The 18940-nt window shown below is 41.1% G+C and overlaps 1 long non-coding RNA gene across 1 annotated transcript; it reads left to right on the top strand.

Annotated features, from left to right (window-relative positions):
• The first annotated feature begins 752 nt into the window (after positions 1-752).
• On the top strand, positions 753-17747 carry LOC308103752. Its single transcript, XR_013934772.1, has 6 exons — positions 753-880; positions 1678-1751; positions 3953-4018; positions 6493-6578; positions 8959-9000; positions 16795-17747. It is a non-coding gene; the product is annotated as an uncharacterized lncRNA (long non-coding RNA).
• Positions 17748-18940: the final 1193 nt, after the last annotated feature.

Here is an 18940-nt window from a genome sequence, read left to right as displayed (position 1 = left end):
CAGCTTAGTTGGCTGCTGTTTATTTTATTATTATTATTAATACAATATTTGATTAGGTATTACATGTATATGATTATTAATATTTTAATTATATATATATATATATATATATATATATATATATATATATATATATATATATATATATATATATACTTACAGAAAGTTGGACAAATGTGTTTTTATGCTGCTGCTCTATCATTCATACATGCAGTGTTGTGTTTAGCTTGTAGATCGGCTATTTTCAAAAAGCCAATGTATATAGGGTTAGAGTGCTCATGTGAGCTAATCGCTTCGTTTGGGATTGTTTTCATAGACCTGGCTGCTTATATCTCTCGCGCAATGTGGCAACACTGGTGGCTGAGGCCGGAATTTTTAGACCTACGCACGAATTTGCGGAACTAATGTGTGAAACTGTGTTTCCGGCCGGATGATGTAACGAGACACGCTCAACGTTGCCATGTCCGCTTATTATAAGCGAATGTTGGCTACTTTCTCTTTAAAGTTGCTCTTAAATATTTGTGGTTGTTACTTTTTGGCCTTCTTTCTTAAAGTGCAGTTTCTTATCACAAGGAATTGTGAGCTTGTAGATCTGCTTTTTTCAAATAGCCTAGTGTTTAAAGGGCGAAGGGCGGCTCGCTTCTTTTGGGCTTGTTTTCATAGACCTGGTTGCTTGTTTCTGTCGCAAAATCTGGCAACCCCATGAACACACATGGACCGCCCCCCTTCTCCTTCCTTCTCAGAACTTTGAATTGTTTGCTGGTCGGTAACGTTGTGGCGAGACAAATTGCAAACAATTAAACTTCATTTACTTTTACATCATATCACTGATCTACAGCTTTTCTTCGGAGGAGTTTCATTTCGTCGTCTTTTGTGTGAGGTGAGTAATAATATAATTTGTATATTATAGTATAAAATCCATCCATTAGCCGATATGCGCTAACTTTCCAAGCTAACGTTGCATCGTCATGGATGAAGTCCAGCCTGGTGTTTGCACTTTTTCCCGTTTTGTTCCGTACATCTACGTTCACATTTCAAACAAAGTGTTTACCCGATGGCCACGAATGTTACGATTATGTACGGCTGCCCAGAAATACCCGCATTTTCCGTATTGTTCAATTAAAATACTTTTAATCCGATCGGTGGCCATTTTATCATAGAGTTATATTGTATCAGAGTGCAATACACATCGCAACCGATAGGGTCACACGGTTGAAAGCATGGGGGAAATGCTGAGACTGGCCACCGATCGGATTAAAATGCTTTTTATTGAACAATACGGAACATACTGGTACTTCTGTGGGCCCCTACATACTTTTAACATCCGTGGCCATGAGGTAAGCACTTTATATTTGAAATGTGAACGTTTATGTTGATGTACGGGCCGTAAATGGAAGTGCAAACACGTGTGTGTGTGTGTGTGTGTGTGTGTGTGTGTGTGCGCGCAATATTTTTACAGATTGAAAAGTAGCAGATCTACAAGCTCACTTTTGTGCTTAGAATAAATGACCTCAATGGAAAGCACATTTAAACAACTGAATATAGCAGATGTAGAAGCTCACTTGTAGATCTAGATAAGATGTGGTGTGAGCAGCTGTCTATGTAAATCAATAACAAATATATCTTCTTCAGTTTAACTTTTTGTCTAAAATAAAAAATGTTTTAATTCATTTGCAGGTGTGGTGGAGATCTTGTTTGTTGGTGACAGAGAGAGCAGACAGACCTCTTCCAGACTAACTACTGCAAGCCAGGTTTGTTTAACATACAAACCTGACACATTTGTAATCATCTAATGTTGCCATTATGGAAATGGTCTTGGGGTCAAAATGGCAGATCTACAAGCTCATAGCGTGCCACTCGGTGCTGCGCTATGAGCTTGTAGATCTGGTATTTTTGAAAAATTGTGCCAATCTTTGAATATATATTCTATAAATAATTTGAAAAACACATGTTGCTAAATCAGTGGTGCTCCAACTTTTCCATGTCAAGGACCCCCAAAATGATATGTATTTGGCCGTGGACTTCCATCTCAAAATGGCACGATTTTGAAAAAATGGCACATACAAGCTCATGGTGCAGCTTATTATTTTTTACAAGTGACCTTGTAGATCTACTATTTCTGCTTTTCTGACTATATTTGATATGTTTGGCAAATATTTGTAGATGCCTTTGAATACTTGTGTATTTTTTTAAAGCATAAGGCACTACACTGTCTCTCAGCATTCTATGTACAGTATGTGACTACCTTGCTTATATAACAAGATTCAGTTTTTAATTGACTTTGCTTGTTATATTTATTCTGTTAAAACTTGTGATTAAGATGGACAACTAGCCTCTAACAGGAGAATGTAGGACTGAGATGAGGTGTGTGACACACACTCAGTGCCGCGCTATGAGCTTGTAGATCTTCTATTTTTGAATAGCCAAAGAAATCTAAAATTGACACACAGATGTGTCCCCGGTCATAAGGTGTTGAAAGCAGTTACTGTGTTAACCCAGAAGGCGCATACTAGAAGCCCTACATAAATAACACTGTCAGCATTCTGGTACAGTTCTGGTATAGTTGCTGATGCATCTCTGTCATTTCAGATTTCTTTGGCTTTTCAAAAATACCAGATATACAAGCACCGAGTGCTACGCTATGAGCTTGTAGATCTGCTATTCTTTTTAAATCGTGAAAATGTGCCAACATTTTTAACTCTTATCTGTACTTCTGACTGAGGGTCTGGAACAACATAGTTTTAAAATGGGAGTCCCCGGCCAAATGCAAATATATATATATATGGGCTTCTGGGGGTCCCTTGAACAACATATTTTGACTATGATCTGTGCTTCTCGGGGTCCCTGGAAGAACATATTTTTAAATGGAGGTCCGCAGCCAAATGCATATCATTTTGGGGGTCCTTGACATGGAATAGTTGGAGTACCACTGATTGCACAGAGTGCCGCGCTATGAGCTTGTAGATCTGCTATATATTTATTTAAATCTTGATAACTGACGCAAATCTTTGAATATGTATTTAAAAGCTAACATTTGTATCTCAAATCATTGCTTCTGGGTAGTGTCGCACTATGAGCTTGTAGATCTACTATTTTTGCTAACATTTGAACATTTGCAAACATTTTTAACTGTCCCTGGAACAACATATTTTGAGATGGGAGTCTTACCATATACATATCATTTTGGGGGTCTTTCACATGGAATATTTGGAGTACCACTGATGTAGCAACTTAGGTTTTTTTCAAACAAATGTAGCAGATCTACAAGCTCATAGTGCAGCACAGAGTGCCGCGCTATGAGCTTGTAGATCTGCTATACATGTTTTTTTTTAAATCTTAAACTGATGCACATCTTTGAATATATATTTTTGTATCTCAAATCATTGCTTCTGGGGAATCAACAAATGTCTTCTAAATCCTAATAGTTTTTTTTTTTTAAACTTAGGTTACAGTAATATCAGTGGTTCTCAAACCTTTATATGTTGATGGACCCCAAATTGATAAGTATTTTGCCACAGACCTAGTGCGACACCGAGTGCCACGCTATGAACTTGTAGATCTGCTATTTTTGAAAATCTGCGTACATTTTTAACTTCATCTGTGTGCCCCGCCATGAACTTGTAGATCTGCTATTTTTTAAAAGCCAAAGTATAAAATAATGGTTAAACTGGTTACACAGATCCGTTCCTGCTTTTAATGGGTTAAACAATGGGTAGATCTCAGCAGAGATGTGGAACTATATACTGAATATAGCAGATCTACAAGTTCACCTGTGAGCTTGTAGATTCTCTGGAACCATGTGATAAAAAGCATTAAACAGATTGAAAGTATTTGACCAGGAGTAAGCTATAGTTTGACACAGTGGTTACTTACTTTGTCCTCAAGTGATAGTAGTATAGTTTTATGTGGATGTATGTAACTTTGGTGCCTAAAATACTATATTTCTGAACAGGTCCTGTGGGTGGACACTGGACAGCCGTGTTTGAGGGACAGACCCTACCTGACACACAACTGCAAGGTTTGTTTAAGTTAACCAACCTAAATTTGTATTGGGGTCATCACTTTCAATGCTTGTATATGCTGTATCCTGTATGAGTTCTCTCTCCTGATTGGATGAAATTGGTCTCCCAAAATCAACCTACATTATATTTCACAATTGGAACAAATAGTCTCTGCTTGATTTACTATATATTGTGAAGTGGCTGGCATGCACACATTTTGTATTACCCTTAAAGACCGGGAACATATCTGTAATTTTACATTTCTTTGCCTATTCATAAATAGCAGATCTACAAGCTCATAACATGGCATTGAGTGTCGCACTATGAGCTTGTAGATCTGCTATTTTTGAAAAATCTTGAACATTTGCAAACATTTTTGTGTGTTTGTGTGGTGTTTAACTCCTAGAGTGTATAAATGTAACCCTTGGATACAATATAAATGGACCCGTAAGGGTCTATTTGGTTACATCTACATACACAGAGATACTAGGTTATGGGGGTCTGGTCTAATGCATTGGCTAAAAATGGAAGTTCTTTGATATTACAATAGTTTGAACCACTGGTATCCAGGTGAAAAGTATTTGTTGCTTCAACTTTCTATAGAGTTGTCAGCTGACTGAAAGGTGATAATAAGGGGGTGATTAGAGGTGTGGCTAGGGGTTGAATAAATGACCCATTGTTGATTTCCATTAACAGGCCCTGATTGTGTCTCCTCTGTGCCTGTCTTATCTATTATGTGGCCAATGTTTCAGCACAATATGACAGTTTTCAAGATCTATCTTGGCACTGTTTCTTTGCTACTGTCCAGTTTATAGAAAGCTATATGCTGATAGCCATCATTGCTTTGTGTTTGTTTAGTAACACGGAACACCCTGTCTCAGTCTGCAGGTCCTTTTTAAACCAAAAATAAAGAGTGGGTTGGCAATTTCATCCAATCATAATCAATAACTTGATTGTATAGGCTGTCCTGTATGAGTTCTCTCTCCTGATTGGATGAAATTGGTCTCTCAAAATCACAATTTCGTTTTAAAGGCAGTTACTGTGTCACCTAGAAGGAGTATACTAACAGCACCCCTACTTAAGTAAGACTGTTTGCATTCTGGTACAGTGGTGTAGTCAATTGGTATGGTTGCTGTGTTTTCACGTTGTGGATGCAATGTATTATTTAGTATATTCATTTCCATTTGATAGTATGCTTTAATAAGTACCTGACAAACAAACATACATGCTCACTTGTGTGTGCCTAAGTGTCTTTGGGTCAATCCAGAGCCAGTGTTTAAGGAGCCATTGCCAATATCGATAGCTTGATTTACTTATATTGTGATAAGTGCTAGGCATGCCTGAATTTTGTATACCAAAAATAGCAGATATACAAGATCATAGCGCAGCACCAAGTGAGCTTGTAGATCTGCTATTTTTGAAAAATCTTGAAAGTTTGCAAACATTTTTAACTCTGATCTGTGCTTCTGGGGATCCCTGGAACAACATATTTTGACATAAGGGTCCGCTGCTAAATACATATCATATTGGGGGTCCTCTGCGAACATTTTTTAACTCCGATATGTGCTTCTGGGAGTTCCTGGAACAACATATTTTGAGATGGGGTCTGCGGCCAAATGCATATCATTTTGCGGGTCCTTCACATAGAAAAGTGGAGCACCAAGACACGTTGGAAGCTTGTAGATCTGCTATTTTTACTCTTATTGTGTGACACTCTTGTATGATGAAGTAGGGCAGTGGTTCTCAAACTTTTATGTAGATGTACAGGCCGTAAATGGATAAAGTGCAAACACCAGGTTGAAGTCATGTTTCAGAGCTAGCTTTGTTAGCTACATGATTGTTTTTTATAACATTGTGTCACAATCCACCTCCACCATATTCTATGAAAATTTGAACATTTGTGATTAATAAACAGACTACTAGCCACTAACAGGAGAAACTAGGGCTGAGATGAGGTGGGTGTGTGTGTGGGTCACATATTGTCACACCACTCATTTAAAATAGCAGATCTACAAGCTCATTTTCTGAGCTTGTAGATCTGCTATTGTCCCTATATTGACATGGTCACGCCCTTGTGCTCAGATTGTGTCTGTCTATCTGTGTACATTTGCGGTGTGAGTACTGTACAGTGTTGCATTGCTGATTTGGTATGTTGGCAGTTGGCATAGATGGACAAATATTGTACTTGTAATCCACTACAATTATTTGAAAACTTTCTTACTTTGTAGATTTTTATTATTGTTTAAATCTATCTAAACTTTGGCTATTTGAAAACATCTGTAGCCATGTGATAACCAGGCATTATACATATTTGAAAATAGCAGATCTACAAGCTCATTGTAAACTTTTAGCCTTATTATAAATGGCCGATCTACAAGCTCACTTGTCAGATTGTAGATCACTTGTGAGCTTGTAGATCTGCCAATGTCACTATATGCATTTACTTTTATAATTTTGTCTAAAATACAGTATTTTTGATTGACATTTTCAGCTGTGGCGTGGCTGTACACCGGACCTGATATCTTGGCCAACACAGCTGTGGACTGAGGGGACCATTCCACACTGCACTACTGCAAGGTTTGTTTAACATAACATGACACATGTGCAAATCAAAGCGTTTTAGATCTAACTATCTAATGTTTGCATATGGAAATTGTCTTGGGGGCAATCCATTGTTTTTAAGGAATCATTGCCAATATACTCTATGTAGCTTAACTCTTTAACTGCCATATCAATAGTGTGCCAGTGCTGCCAGCAAAAACGGTGATTTTACTGTACCTTTGAAAAATCATGGAATAATTTACGTGACTGCCGTCCTCACAGAGATCGGCGCATTACATGCATGGGGTTATCAAGATTCCCAGAGGGGTCCCCAAATTATTTCGTTGGTCCCCAGATTATTAGCTTAATTGAAACACTTTCTTTCTTTTTCAAATGCCAACTCCTATTATTTTAGCTTATATTGCACACTTTATTGTCTCCGCCAGTCCGGAAGGCATGCCTGAGACTGTTTTGCACCCTGTCTGTGTGTCATTCTGTCTGTGGACAGTCAATCTCTGGTACTGTTGGCTTGATGGCACACACGTTCTCTGGATGCCAGAGCAGAATTATGTCCCAAAAAAGTCATATGGGCCTGTAATTGTGCCACCAAGAGGCCGATTTTTGAAAAACACACTTTTGACCGTGCTCCTACACATGTTGTCTAAACATGACGCTAATCGGTACACGGTGTCTCTATTGTCATTAAACGAAACTGGTCTTTCAGATTTGTCATATTCCATCCTGATTGGCTAAGATTGTCTTCCAAAGTTTGCAGGAGTGCTCCGTTTTGAACAAAATGCCTCAAATCATGAACACGGCATGCAATTTCTGTGACATTTTGCAAGCACATTCCCACTTGGCAGAGGAAGAAATGCCACTTGAAAAATGTCACGTCAGCCTCATGGTGGCGCTATAGCAGGTCGATTCATGTTTGTACCTATAACTGCACGATATGTGTAAAACTTTTTATGCACACTCCCTAGTGGCCAAGAAAAAGCCTTTGCCCTGCATTTTTCACATCTGCCTGTTATAGCGCCATCAGGTGGCTGACTTGTGTAAAACTTATTTTTGATATTACAGATTTTATCCAAATTGCACGCAAATAGTCATGTGATCAAGACGGATGTCTCTTGTCCAATGTCATCCGGTTCCAAGCAACTGTCCAGGCCATGTCCAGGTCTCAGCGCAGACAAGGTCCAGGTCTTTTAACGGATCTGACCTTTCATATTCCACCCTGATTAGCTAAGATTGACATCTAGAATACCACAAATCATTATAGCACCGTCTGATTGTGGTGAAACTTTGCACGCACATTCGCACTACTTTGAGATACAAGTGCCACCCTCTTAACATTGCCCTATTATAGCTCCATCAGGAGGCAGTTTTTTGCAAAACAATTGTTTTTAAATTAGTCCCACAAATGTTGTCCAAACATCACGCAAATTGGTACACATTATCTTCATAGTCAAGTGATCAAAATAAATCTATACATTTTTCATATTCATCCTGATTGACGAATTCCAAGCATTGCTGGCCCATAATAACCTACCTGACCTGGTGGAGACCTGTGCTCCGAGAAGCACTTTCTCTAGTTGCATTCTGTTGCCACACATTTTAAAAAGGTCATGACTATATAGGATCCAATTTGGCCAAAGCTGTCAACCATTTTTAATCAAAAAATTCAAATGGATTACAACAAAATGGTTACACCATTACTCTACAGATAAATGGTAACATTAGTGTTTGCAACAGTAAACTTATGAATTAATGCATTATTTTCCCACACTGCTTTACCTAAGAAACTATGCAGATGATATGCGTACTTCAATTCTATGGTGTACTCATCATATACATAATCTTTGGTATACATATTCTTATGTAATACTTTCTCTCTTTAGTTATACTTTTCCAAATGTTTTGGTCAATATTGTGTAAAATCCTGAATAGTTAAAGTTCAACAAAGGCTATCAGCTTTGTCTGTTATAGCCATAATGGCATGAATGGTAGATGGATATAAATAACCTTACATAAATAACCACCATACATACACATGCAGCTGTTAGATTGCTAACACACCAATAATGCACATTATGGAAAGATGAAAGAACTCAACGCAGTCAGAGAAATGACTTCATATATACCGATACTTGATCATAGACAAAGATTTTCATCAAAAATGTGCCCTTTAAACAGCCATAACTCCAGTTCCGAACATGCTTAACGCTCCAAACTTGGTATGTGCAATAGCAGTGTATAACACTTCAAATGGCCATGCTTCAGTGACCCATGTTCATAGCAGTGCAACATAGGACTAGGTTTGAAGGCTGTGCAGCGGCCTGAAAATCTACTGTCATAAAATGTAATTATATTGTAAAACTATAGCGCTAGTCTGAAAATGTTCTCTTTTTTTCTCTAGTGTTCATCAGATCGGAACAGCTCCTCTGGTGACTTTTTAACGGTAAGTAAGTTGATTCTAGAGGCCTAGAGTTATTTGTGACTAATGCTACACTAGTATTGAAGGTTGTTTTTTGGTAGAGAGTGTACATTTTAATAAAAGTTCAGATCTAAAACTTGGTGACATCATGCCTTATCGTGGGAAGAAATCTATCGCTAAAAAGAAATTCTGGGATGCTAAATTGGCCCATACAGATTCACCAAACAGTTGCACAGAGGTCGATGAAGGGGCACAAAACACATTTAGTCCATGGCCAGCCATGGAGCCTGTGGTAGAAACAGCTCAGCAACATGCACAGTCTGATGTTGAAGAACAAGACAACATTGTCGAGGCCATGGACCTTTCCAACAATGACCAAGCATGCACCGTGCCACCCTCTGTCAAATCTGTGCAGGCATCCAAAAGCCAAAATCATCATAAGTTTTCCCAAATGTCAAAGAATCGGCAGTGTACATGCATGGGTCTGACATTTTTGGCACACCAACATGAAGGTCTTGACTTGAAGATGGATGATCTTGACAAGATACTGGACAAGGGAGACAGTCTGTATAAAAGAACAATAGAAACACTAAAAAGACAAAAGCTGTTTAAGTCATGCCAGCTGACAATGGAGGAAGTACCTCTCAAGGTGGAAACGGAACACAATACGTACTCTGTGAAAAAATCTAGCGTGGACATGGGATATATGAGAGCTGAGGGAGAGCCCTACCGACGGCATTGGTGGCTGAAGCTTCAGGAAAGACTTAAGTGTCTGTCTGAGAATGTCAAATATGCACTCCTAACAGTATCACCACACACCATTGCTGTTTTTAGAGACAGGTCTGGAAGATATGGACTGTTTGACTCTCATCAGAGAAGTGCTGATGGCCTACCTTTGCCTGGAGGAAAAGCTGTAATGATGACCTTCACTCAGTTGGATGATCTGTTCGCTAAGATTGACCAGCTAATTGACTTCTCACACTCAAACAATATTGACAAAATGCAGTATGACTTCATGCCAGTGACATTTGAACAGACAAATGCTCGGTCACCCCATCTGTCAACAGTGCAAGTTCATCCTGACAACCTGCATCACAAAGAGCCTGTCGCTCTAACCAGCCAGGATGAAACAAACACTGGACTTCCAATCACCAAGCATTCTCTGCAGGCAGGCCATTCACCATCAACACAAGTGATGTCAGACACTACAAATGAAAGAGCCAACAAAGTCAATAAACAACGGAAACAGAAAATAATGAGGAGACAAAGAAAGGAACTGCGATCTGATACCGAGGAAAAAACTATGACTCCGAGGAAGGAATACATGAACAAATACATTGCCATGAGATGTATAACAAATAGAAAATTCAAGGAACGGCAACAAAAATTCAAGAACGCATATTCCAACAGGAAGTTCAAAGAAGCTGAGTTTAGAGAGAAGAAGTCGGCTTATGGCAAAAGGAGGTTCAATGAAGATGAGGAGTTTAGAGAGAACAAGAAGGCTTATGAGAACAAGAGGTACAATGAAGATGAGGTGTTTAGAGGGAAGCGGAAGGCTTATGGGACCAAGAGGTTCAAAGGAGATGAGTTCAAGGAAAAGTTTAGGGAACGCATGAAGTCCTACATGGCCCGCAGATGCAAAACGGACCCATTCTTCAAGATGCGCCGTGACATTCGCGCTTCTTTGAAAATAAGAAGAAGATACAAGGACTTATGTGATGTCCTGCTCCAACTGAGCAGGAAAGATTTAGCTACTGTGAATATAGATTTAGCTCCCGCACCCCAAAAGGATCGGCTACTACGAGGCGCTATAGCGAGTTTCCAGAAAGTCATAAAACATGGACCAACTTTTGTGTGTACAACGTGCCATCGGACTCTTTTCTCTAAGCAAGTGTATGTTTGTCATCGGTCAAAATACACGAGAAAACCCGCCGTGGTTGCTGCCTGCTTGACAGGCAAATACCTTCATTTGTGTGATGATCAATGTGGAGGGCCGGAAGATTGTACCGTACCCGAAGAAAGGCGAAAAGAGTGGATTTGTAAATGCTGTCACAACAGTGTAGTAGCAGGAAGAATGCCACGCTTGGCTGTTGCAAACAACCTGGAACTTGCACCCATTCCTCCAGAGCTCCGCCAACTCAATGTGCTGGAAAGACAAATATCGGCATTAGACATTCCATTTGCCAAGATTCTCACACTTCCTAAAGGCAAACAGAGTGCTATATATGGTGCTGTGGTGTGCGTGCCAGCAGACGTGGAAACCACAGTAAACACCCTACCCAGAAGGCTCGACTCATCCCGTTTGTACAGGGTGAAACTGAAGAGACGTCTGCGGTACAAAGGCCATCATTTGTTTCACACTGTCAATATGACCAATGTCTTACTGGGCTTGAGGAAACTCATCGAGACACACCCCGACTACAAAAACATCACAATCCGAGATGATGAGAGCATCAACGATGAAAATGTGGAGGGCCAGCTTGAAGACCTACCCACTGTTGAACTTGAAGACCTACCCACTGTTGAACAGACAGGCACAGACGAAGTCATGGACAGTTGTGACGACGCCGAAATGATGGAAGTAGCCGATGCGACTGAAACTCTCGACCCATCACGGACAGTGGATCAACATCCACCCACTGCCCAAGATGAGCAAGATGCGCTGAGACCTGGACATGGCCTGGACAGTTGCTTGGAACCGGATGACATTGGACAAGAGACAATGACATACGGAGATGGCATATTCTGCATCGCCCCAGCTGAAGGAAACAGGCCTGTCAGCTATAGCACAGCCCCTAACCTCGAAGCAAGGGCCTTCCCTACATTGTTTCCAACTGGAGAGAACACGTTGGATCGGAAGAGAAAGCTCAAACTGACACCAAGCAGGTACTTCAACGCAAGGCTTTTCAATGTTGATGATCGTTTTGCGAGAGACCAAAGCTATCTCTTTTTTGCCCAGTTTGTTACAGAGACCTACTTGGCAAAAAACACCATCTCAATTCAATTGAGGAAGGGCAAACCCTTTACCAAGGATGGTCGCAGGATCTGCAACAAGATGTTGCAGGACAAGCATGAAGTTGAGAGACTGGTCAGAAACCGGGATGCAACAAGGTTCATGCAACCCCTTAGGGGGACGCCAGCCTACTGGCAGAAGACCATGTATGATTTGTTTGCCATGGTCCGTCAGTTAGGCCCACCTACCTTCTTTTTGACCTTAAGTGCTGCAGAATTCAGATGGCCAGAGGTCATAACGGCAATAAAAGCACAGCAAGGCCAAATAGTGGATTTTGACAAGCTGGACTGGAATGAGAAATGCGACATCCTCAGAAGCAATGCAGTGACTACCATGCGAATGTTTGACAAGCGAGTTCATTCTGCGTATTCAAAACTGCTGCGGTCTGATGCTCGCCCAATCGGACACGTCATAGACTGGTTCCATAGAATCGAGTATCAAAACCGGGGTTCGCCGCATGTTCACGCCTTAATGTGGGTAGCCGACGCCCCCAAACTCGGAGAAGACTCGGACGAGAAGATATGCGAATTTGCGGACCGCTACATTTCGTGCCAGCTGCCTGATCCAAACAAAAATCCTGTGCTTCACCGAATTGTCCAAGAAGTTCAGATGCACAGCAAAAACCACACAAAGTCCTGTAAGAAAGGTAACAAGACATGCAGGTTTGGATTCCCCAAGGCACCAGTGGACACAACCTGGTTAACTAACCCAACGCCAGTTGATCCAACGGAGGAAGTCACGGATGAAGACGAAAGGGGCGCAACAGGAGGAAATGAAGGAACAAACGAAAGTGCAAAGAAGAGTACAGAAGGCATAGGCAAACAACAGAGGGCAAGAGCACAAGCTGCTTTGGCCAAACTCAAACCTCTGTATGATCTACTTCTGGACTTGCCATCAGAACTGACCGACCTCTCAGAGTTGCTGGCAAAGTGCAATTTGACTCACGAAGAGTACGACAGCTATCTTGAAGACTTGAGGAATGTCCAGGTCCTCTTGATGAAGCGTGGAGTCAAGGACTGCTATGTGAACAACTACAACCCAGTTTTGCTGGAGGCCTGGAATGCCAACATGGATATCCAGTTTGTCCTGGACCACTTTGTTTGCATCTCATACATGCTGTCCTACATATCCAAGGCCGAACATGAGATGGGTGAGCTTCTGAAACAAGTAGTCGAAGGCATAGACCCCACAAAAGTGACCGAGAGGGGTGCAATGAACGAGCTTGTTCACGCATATGTGAAAAACAGACAGGTTAGCTCTCAGGAGGCAGTGGCCCGAACTTGCAGCTTGCCATTGAAGGAATGCTCCCGCGATGTTGTCTTCCTCCCGACGGATGACAATGCAATGAAAATGAGCCTCCCGCTCAGCTTGCTGCAGAAAAGACCAGCCGATTCGAACCAAGTGTGGATGTCAGGGCTTCTTGACAAATACAACGCCAGACCCAAAACACTGGTGTTTGACAACATGTGTCTAGCAGAATTTGCATCCGAGTACAGGATTGTGTACGGTAGCGAAGCAAAAAAGCCAGATTGCCTGAAGCTGTCTGACAACATGGGAACCATTAAGAAGCGCTCGACGGATGGCCGACCCGCGGTTATCAGATACGCGAAATTCTCGGAACAGAAGGACCCCGAGAAATACTTCGGCAACTTGCTGAAGGCTTACCTTCCGCATCGCTATCAGACCACACTGAAAACCGCAATCTTCCCCACCTACAAGGAGTTCTACGACTCTGCGTCTGTGAAAATACCTGGACAAAAATGGACATGCCGCGCAAATGCCATTGTTGATGAGAACAAAATGAGGTATGAAAAACACAGCAAATCGATGGAAGAAGCATTAGAGGAATTCATGAAGCATGGCCCTGCGGAAGATGCGTGGGCCAACATTGCCCCAGAAAATGAGCTCGAGCGGATGGAATGTCTTGCCGAACAAGATCAAGATCCACAGGCAGACGACGAACAAGACGACGTCCCAGAGTTCAGTTGTCAAGAGGTGGGTACAATTGTTGGTCACAGGGTATCGGCTCCGCAAATGAGCCTCGATTATCTGCGTTCAATGTGTCGAAACCTCAACCGGACGCAAGCCTCCATCTTTCACTCTGTACGTGAATGGTGCTTCAAGAGCGTACTCGACCAGAAACCCGAACCCTTCTTCTTCTTTGTCACTGGGGGTGCTGGAACTGGCAAATCACACCTGATCAAGTGCATCTACGGTGAGGCATCACGGATTCTCCGTCGACTCCCCAGACTGTTTGAGGAGACGGATGCATCCATGCCCACAGTGCTGCTGTCTGCGTTTACAGGAACTGCGGCATACAACATCGCAGGAAACACACTGCATTCCCTGTTGAAGTTGCCAAGAAAACTGAAACCACCCTACATAGGACTGGGAAACAAATTGGATGACGTGAGGGCAAAGCTGGGAAATGCGGAGATCATCGTCATAGATGAGGTGTCGATGATTTCAAAGGCTATGTTTATCTACATCCACTGGAGACTGCAAGAGATTAAAGGCAGTAAGAGGCCATTCGGCGGCATGTCGGTACTTGTAGTAGGCGACTTTTACCAGCTCCCTCCAACGTCAAGTGGGAAACCGCTCTGTGTGCTCGAGGAAGGCCAACCGGACCTTCTGCTCGAACACTTTCAGATGATCACGTTGACCGAGATCATGCGACAGAAAGATGATCTGCCCTACGCAGAGCTTCTGAATAGGTTGAGAGTCAAAGCGAAGAAGGATCCGCTGAGTGACGGAGACAAAGCACTCCTTGCTCAGAGAGTGACTGTGCGTGACCGTTGTCCTAAGGATGTTGTGCACATCTTCGCAACCAACAAAGAGGTGTCCGAACACAACGCCAAATCTTTGTCTGCGCTCCACAGCCACATCGTCAACATACCCGCGGAAGACTACAAGCAAGTCCATAACCACAAGACTCGCCTTGCCAGTCCCTGTACAGGAGAGCAGAACGATCTTCTTGACAACTTGCAGGTTGCAGAAGGCGCCCCAATCGTGATCATCAGGAACATAGATGTGGAGGATGGCCTTGTGAACGGGACATTTGGCAAGATGGCTAGTGTAGAGATGCACGTAAACGAGGACGGGAGTAGAGTAGCCAAGCTTTGGCTTGTAGTAGACAAGCCTGAAGCAGGACAGAAATACCGGAAAACTACACCTGGCAGTACACAAGTGTACGTCGAGAGATATGAGGAACACCTGAGCAATAACACGCTTCGTAGGCAATTTCCCATCAAGTTGGCATATGCTTGCACAGCTCACAAAGTCCAAGGCATGACTACACAATCTGCTGTGGTTTCCTTGAAACGGATCTTCCAACCAGGCATGGCCTACGTTGCCCTCAGTAGGACAACGTCATTGCAAGGATTGCACATCATTGACTTCGATGCGAAGAAAATCTATGCTGATCCTGCAATCACAGCTGCCCTGGAATCCATGAAGACCGCCTCACTGGACAGTGTTATGCCACTGTTGAAGTATCGAGAGACGACAGGCCAGGCGCAAACACTCGCGATTGTCCATCACAACACGCAAAGTTTACCGGCACACATTCAGGACATCAAAAAACATCACGAACTGACCCATGCAGATGTCCTGTGCTTGACCGAGACGCATCTCACCGGCTCCTTTGTGGCTGACAGTCTCCAATTGGATGGATACACCATGTTCAGCCGCAACAAGCACATCTCGTACACCAGCCGTCCTGAACGTGCAGAACAGAATGGCGGTGGCGTCGCTGTGTATGTGAAGGACCATTTACAGGCATGTGAAAAGCGTTACCTACACAATGTGACAAACCTCGAGTTTGTGGTCGTCAAGATAGAGTCCCCTGTCAAGCTTCTGATCGCTGCAGTGTACAGACCACCACGTTACGATGACCCGTTCATGGAAAATCTGAAGGCGCTTCTGGACTCCTTAGAAGTGATGGACCACCATCCCATCGTAGTCTGTGGTGATTTCAACGAAAATCTACTGGCCAGTGTAGGTACTCCGATAGCGATGCTGCTCGAGTCCAGAGGATACACACAACTGATCAAGGAGAAGACTACTGACAAAAACACGCTGTTGGATCACATTTACATCTCAAGACCAGAGCAATGTCTACAGTCTGGAGTACTACGTACGTACTACAGCTACCATGATCCTGTGTATTGCGTATTATCCTCCGATCAGGACTAGTGCATAGCCTGCAAGACAAGCTTGCAAACACTGGAACCATGTAGACCTTAGTTTCAAGGACATCGTGCTCTTTCCCACCAAACGCATTCTGACCTGCTCTTATAAATCACATCTGCCGCACTCAATAACAAAAGGATTGCGAACAATGGAACCTCTTGATCACCAACCCTGTCATTGGATATATCACTGGAACATGTGAATCAGCAGCCCAAATATTGTCACCAGAAATGTAGGAACTGCGTGGGCTATTAGAGTCACACGTACGCATTCATTCTTTGGTGCCACTATTTGGGCAGCTGATTCACAGTCCCATCTGCCACAGTCAGGAACAAACAAAATGCAAACATTGGAACCTATTCATAGCCACACGCTACCTCATTCTCACCAACACCAATCTCACCAACCCTATCCTCAAAACCAAAGGTGACCGGGCCTCATCGTAGCCGCACCTATACTTTGGAATCTCCCATTACACAGCAGCCAAATCTCACCTTTTTTCTCTTGTTGCTAGTATTATTCATATTGTAGCATTGTTTTGTCTTTTTTCATAACTACTGATTGTGAAGTATTTGTTTGAAAAGAACACTAACACTTGTTTCCCTGTTTTTCAGAAGCCGTCCAGCACTGATATTTTTTTTTGCCTTTAACCTTTTTCTACATTTCAGGAATGTTCTTTGTGAATAATTGTCATATTTCTAAGATAATTGCATTCCATTTATGTTGTGGCTCGTGAACCGGTAGTACCCAATTTCTATAAACACAATATTGGCCATCCCTGAATTTAATAACAAACTCACATAAAATAATCAATTCTAAAAAATGCATAACAAACTATTTTGGATTGTATACTGCCTTTTCATGACCCACTACCTTATATTTACATGTGCATGTTGTAAATGTTTTAACTCACCATTTGTTTTTAGGGCTGTAAGACTGTAACACTTATTAGGACTAAATTATTTTTTAATAAATGTTGTCAAAAAATTGAATTTTATTCAAACAGCCAATATACAAGCATTAAAATAGGACTTAATTTCTTAATTAAACTAATTAATGTAATCCCAAAATAATTATGGAAAATGTTACACATTGATTCATTGATAAATACAAAATTAGATGTCTACAAAATACACTTTGAGATAATTCACTTAATCAATATAGTTGCAGCCCTAAAAGTTTTACTTATTTTTCAGAATGTTACATTTATTAGTTTGTTTAATATATTTACCAGGAGCTTGCTTGATCGCCTTTTTTAACAAAGGGGTCGGTGCAAGAATTTTTTCCCCGTGCACTCCTAAATTGGCTGAAATAGGAGGCGGGTTTTTTGCTTCACCCTGGAAAATATTGAAATTACTTAAAGGTTAGAATATAATTTTGGACAATAACAGTAATAGTAGTAATAATAATAACCATTATAGCATCAATAATATATCTGTCAATAATAAACTGTTTACAGGCATTGTAATAGTTATCATAAAATATAATTGTTTAATTGTCACTAATAACTCATATTAACCTATATATAGAATCATAAAATATGACCATAATCATTAACTATAGTAAAAATAATTGATAGGACATTATACCAAATATATGAATGGTGTTGCTTACAGTAAAGGTACCAATAATACAATTGTGTTAATAAATACTTTAAACTATATCTGCTCTGCTTTGTCTCTACTTATTTTTCTTTTTGCCATGTGTTTGAAAAGTGAATCTATATGTTTGGTAATGTATTTAGTCACATGTATTTAACATTTACAATGAATACAGATGTGTTTTTTTAAATTTTTATTACTATTCACAATCAGAAGGGTTCTTCACTACTAAACCTGAACAAAAAGTGCAACTTTGGAATGTAACTCTCATTAATGCCTAAGCCCATACACATAAGTTCGTTTAACTGACAATAATTCTTGCCTTCTACAATCTGATGTTTTAATTTATTTGACCCACATAACGGTTTGATCCATGCAAGAGTCAAAGCTTCTAATTGAAAGTGTTGTCAGACTATCCCTGCCTGCTGGACAAAATGGACTTCAATCCCTGTACTGTGTGTAAAATTGTGAAGCAATCTACATGGACATTAGAGCTTATCCAAAACTCCTGCCTGGTGATGACAAGTCTGTCACAATGTAGGCTTAACAATAGTGGTATTGACACCATTTCAGTAACATTGATGTGCCTGATATGCTGGAGAGTATCATCTTACAATATACAAAATGGTATGGCTTCAACCCAGCTACTAGCCAAGTATCGTAATGGTTCCACATGTATATGGTGAGACATTCCCAAGTACTACAAGGTATTTAATATCTATTATCAGACTGGGTGAAAAGTCTTTACTCTCAAAACATGACATAATTTAAGTGGGGAAACATGAAATGTCTGAGTATTACAACTTGTTTGCAAATAGCAGATATGCCATTTACTCTATATACACAGGGTATTTTCTCCTCACAATATATCAGAACAATAAGTTTCAACAATAGCAAGGTTGCTTTAACAAAGTATTCTGAAATCTAAAACACCATCTGTTCGACAGGGACTAGACTATGTTAGTATTATGTGAAAATAGATTCCGTGAACACAAAACACCAATAGCATATTCAAGTCTTTAATGTCAAACCTAAGGCAACTAACAATTATAGGTTGTTGGAGTGTAGTGCCCAGGATTACATAAACAATTGGCACTGGGTGAAAAAAAAGGGTTACAATGTATTAAAAAAATTGCACATTACACTACACATTGCAGTC

Source organism: Gymnoscopelus braueri (genome assembly GCF_963280865.1).
Source record: "Gymnoscopelus braueri genome assembly, chromosome: 16".
Classification (NCBI taxonomy): Eukaryota; Metazoa; Chordata; class Actinopteri; order Myctophiformes; family Myctophidae; genus Gymnoscopelus; species Gymnoscopelus braueri.
The sequence above is the reverse complement of the archived record's forward strand: the minus strand, read 5'-3'. Positions and strand labels throughout refer to the sequence as shown.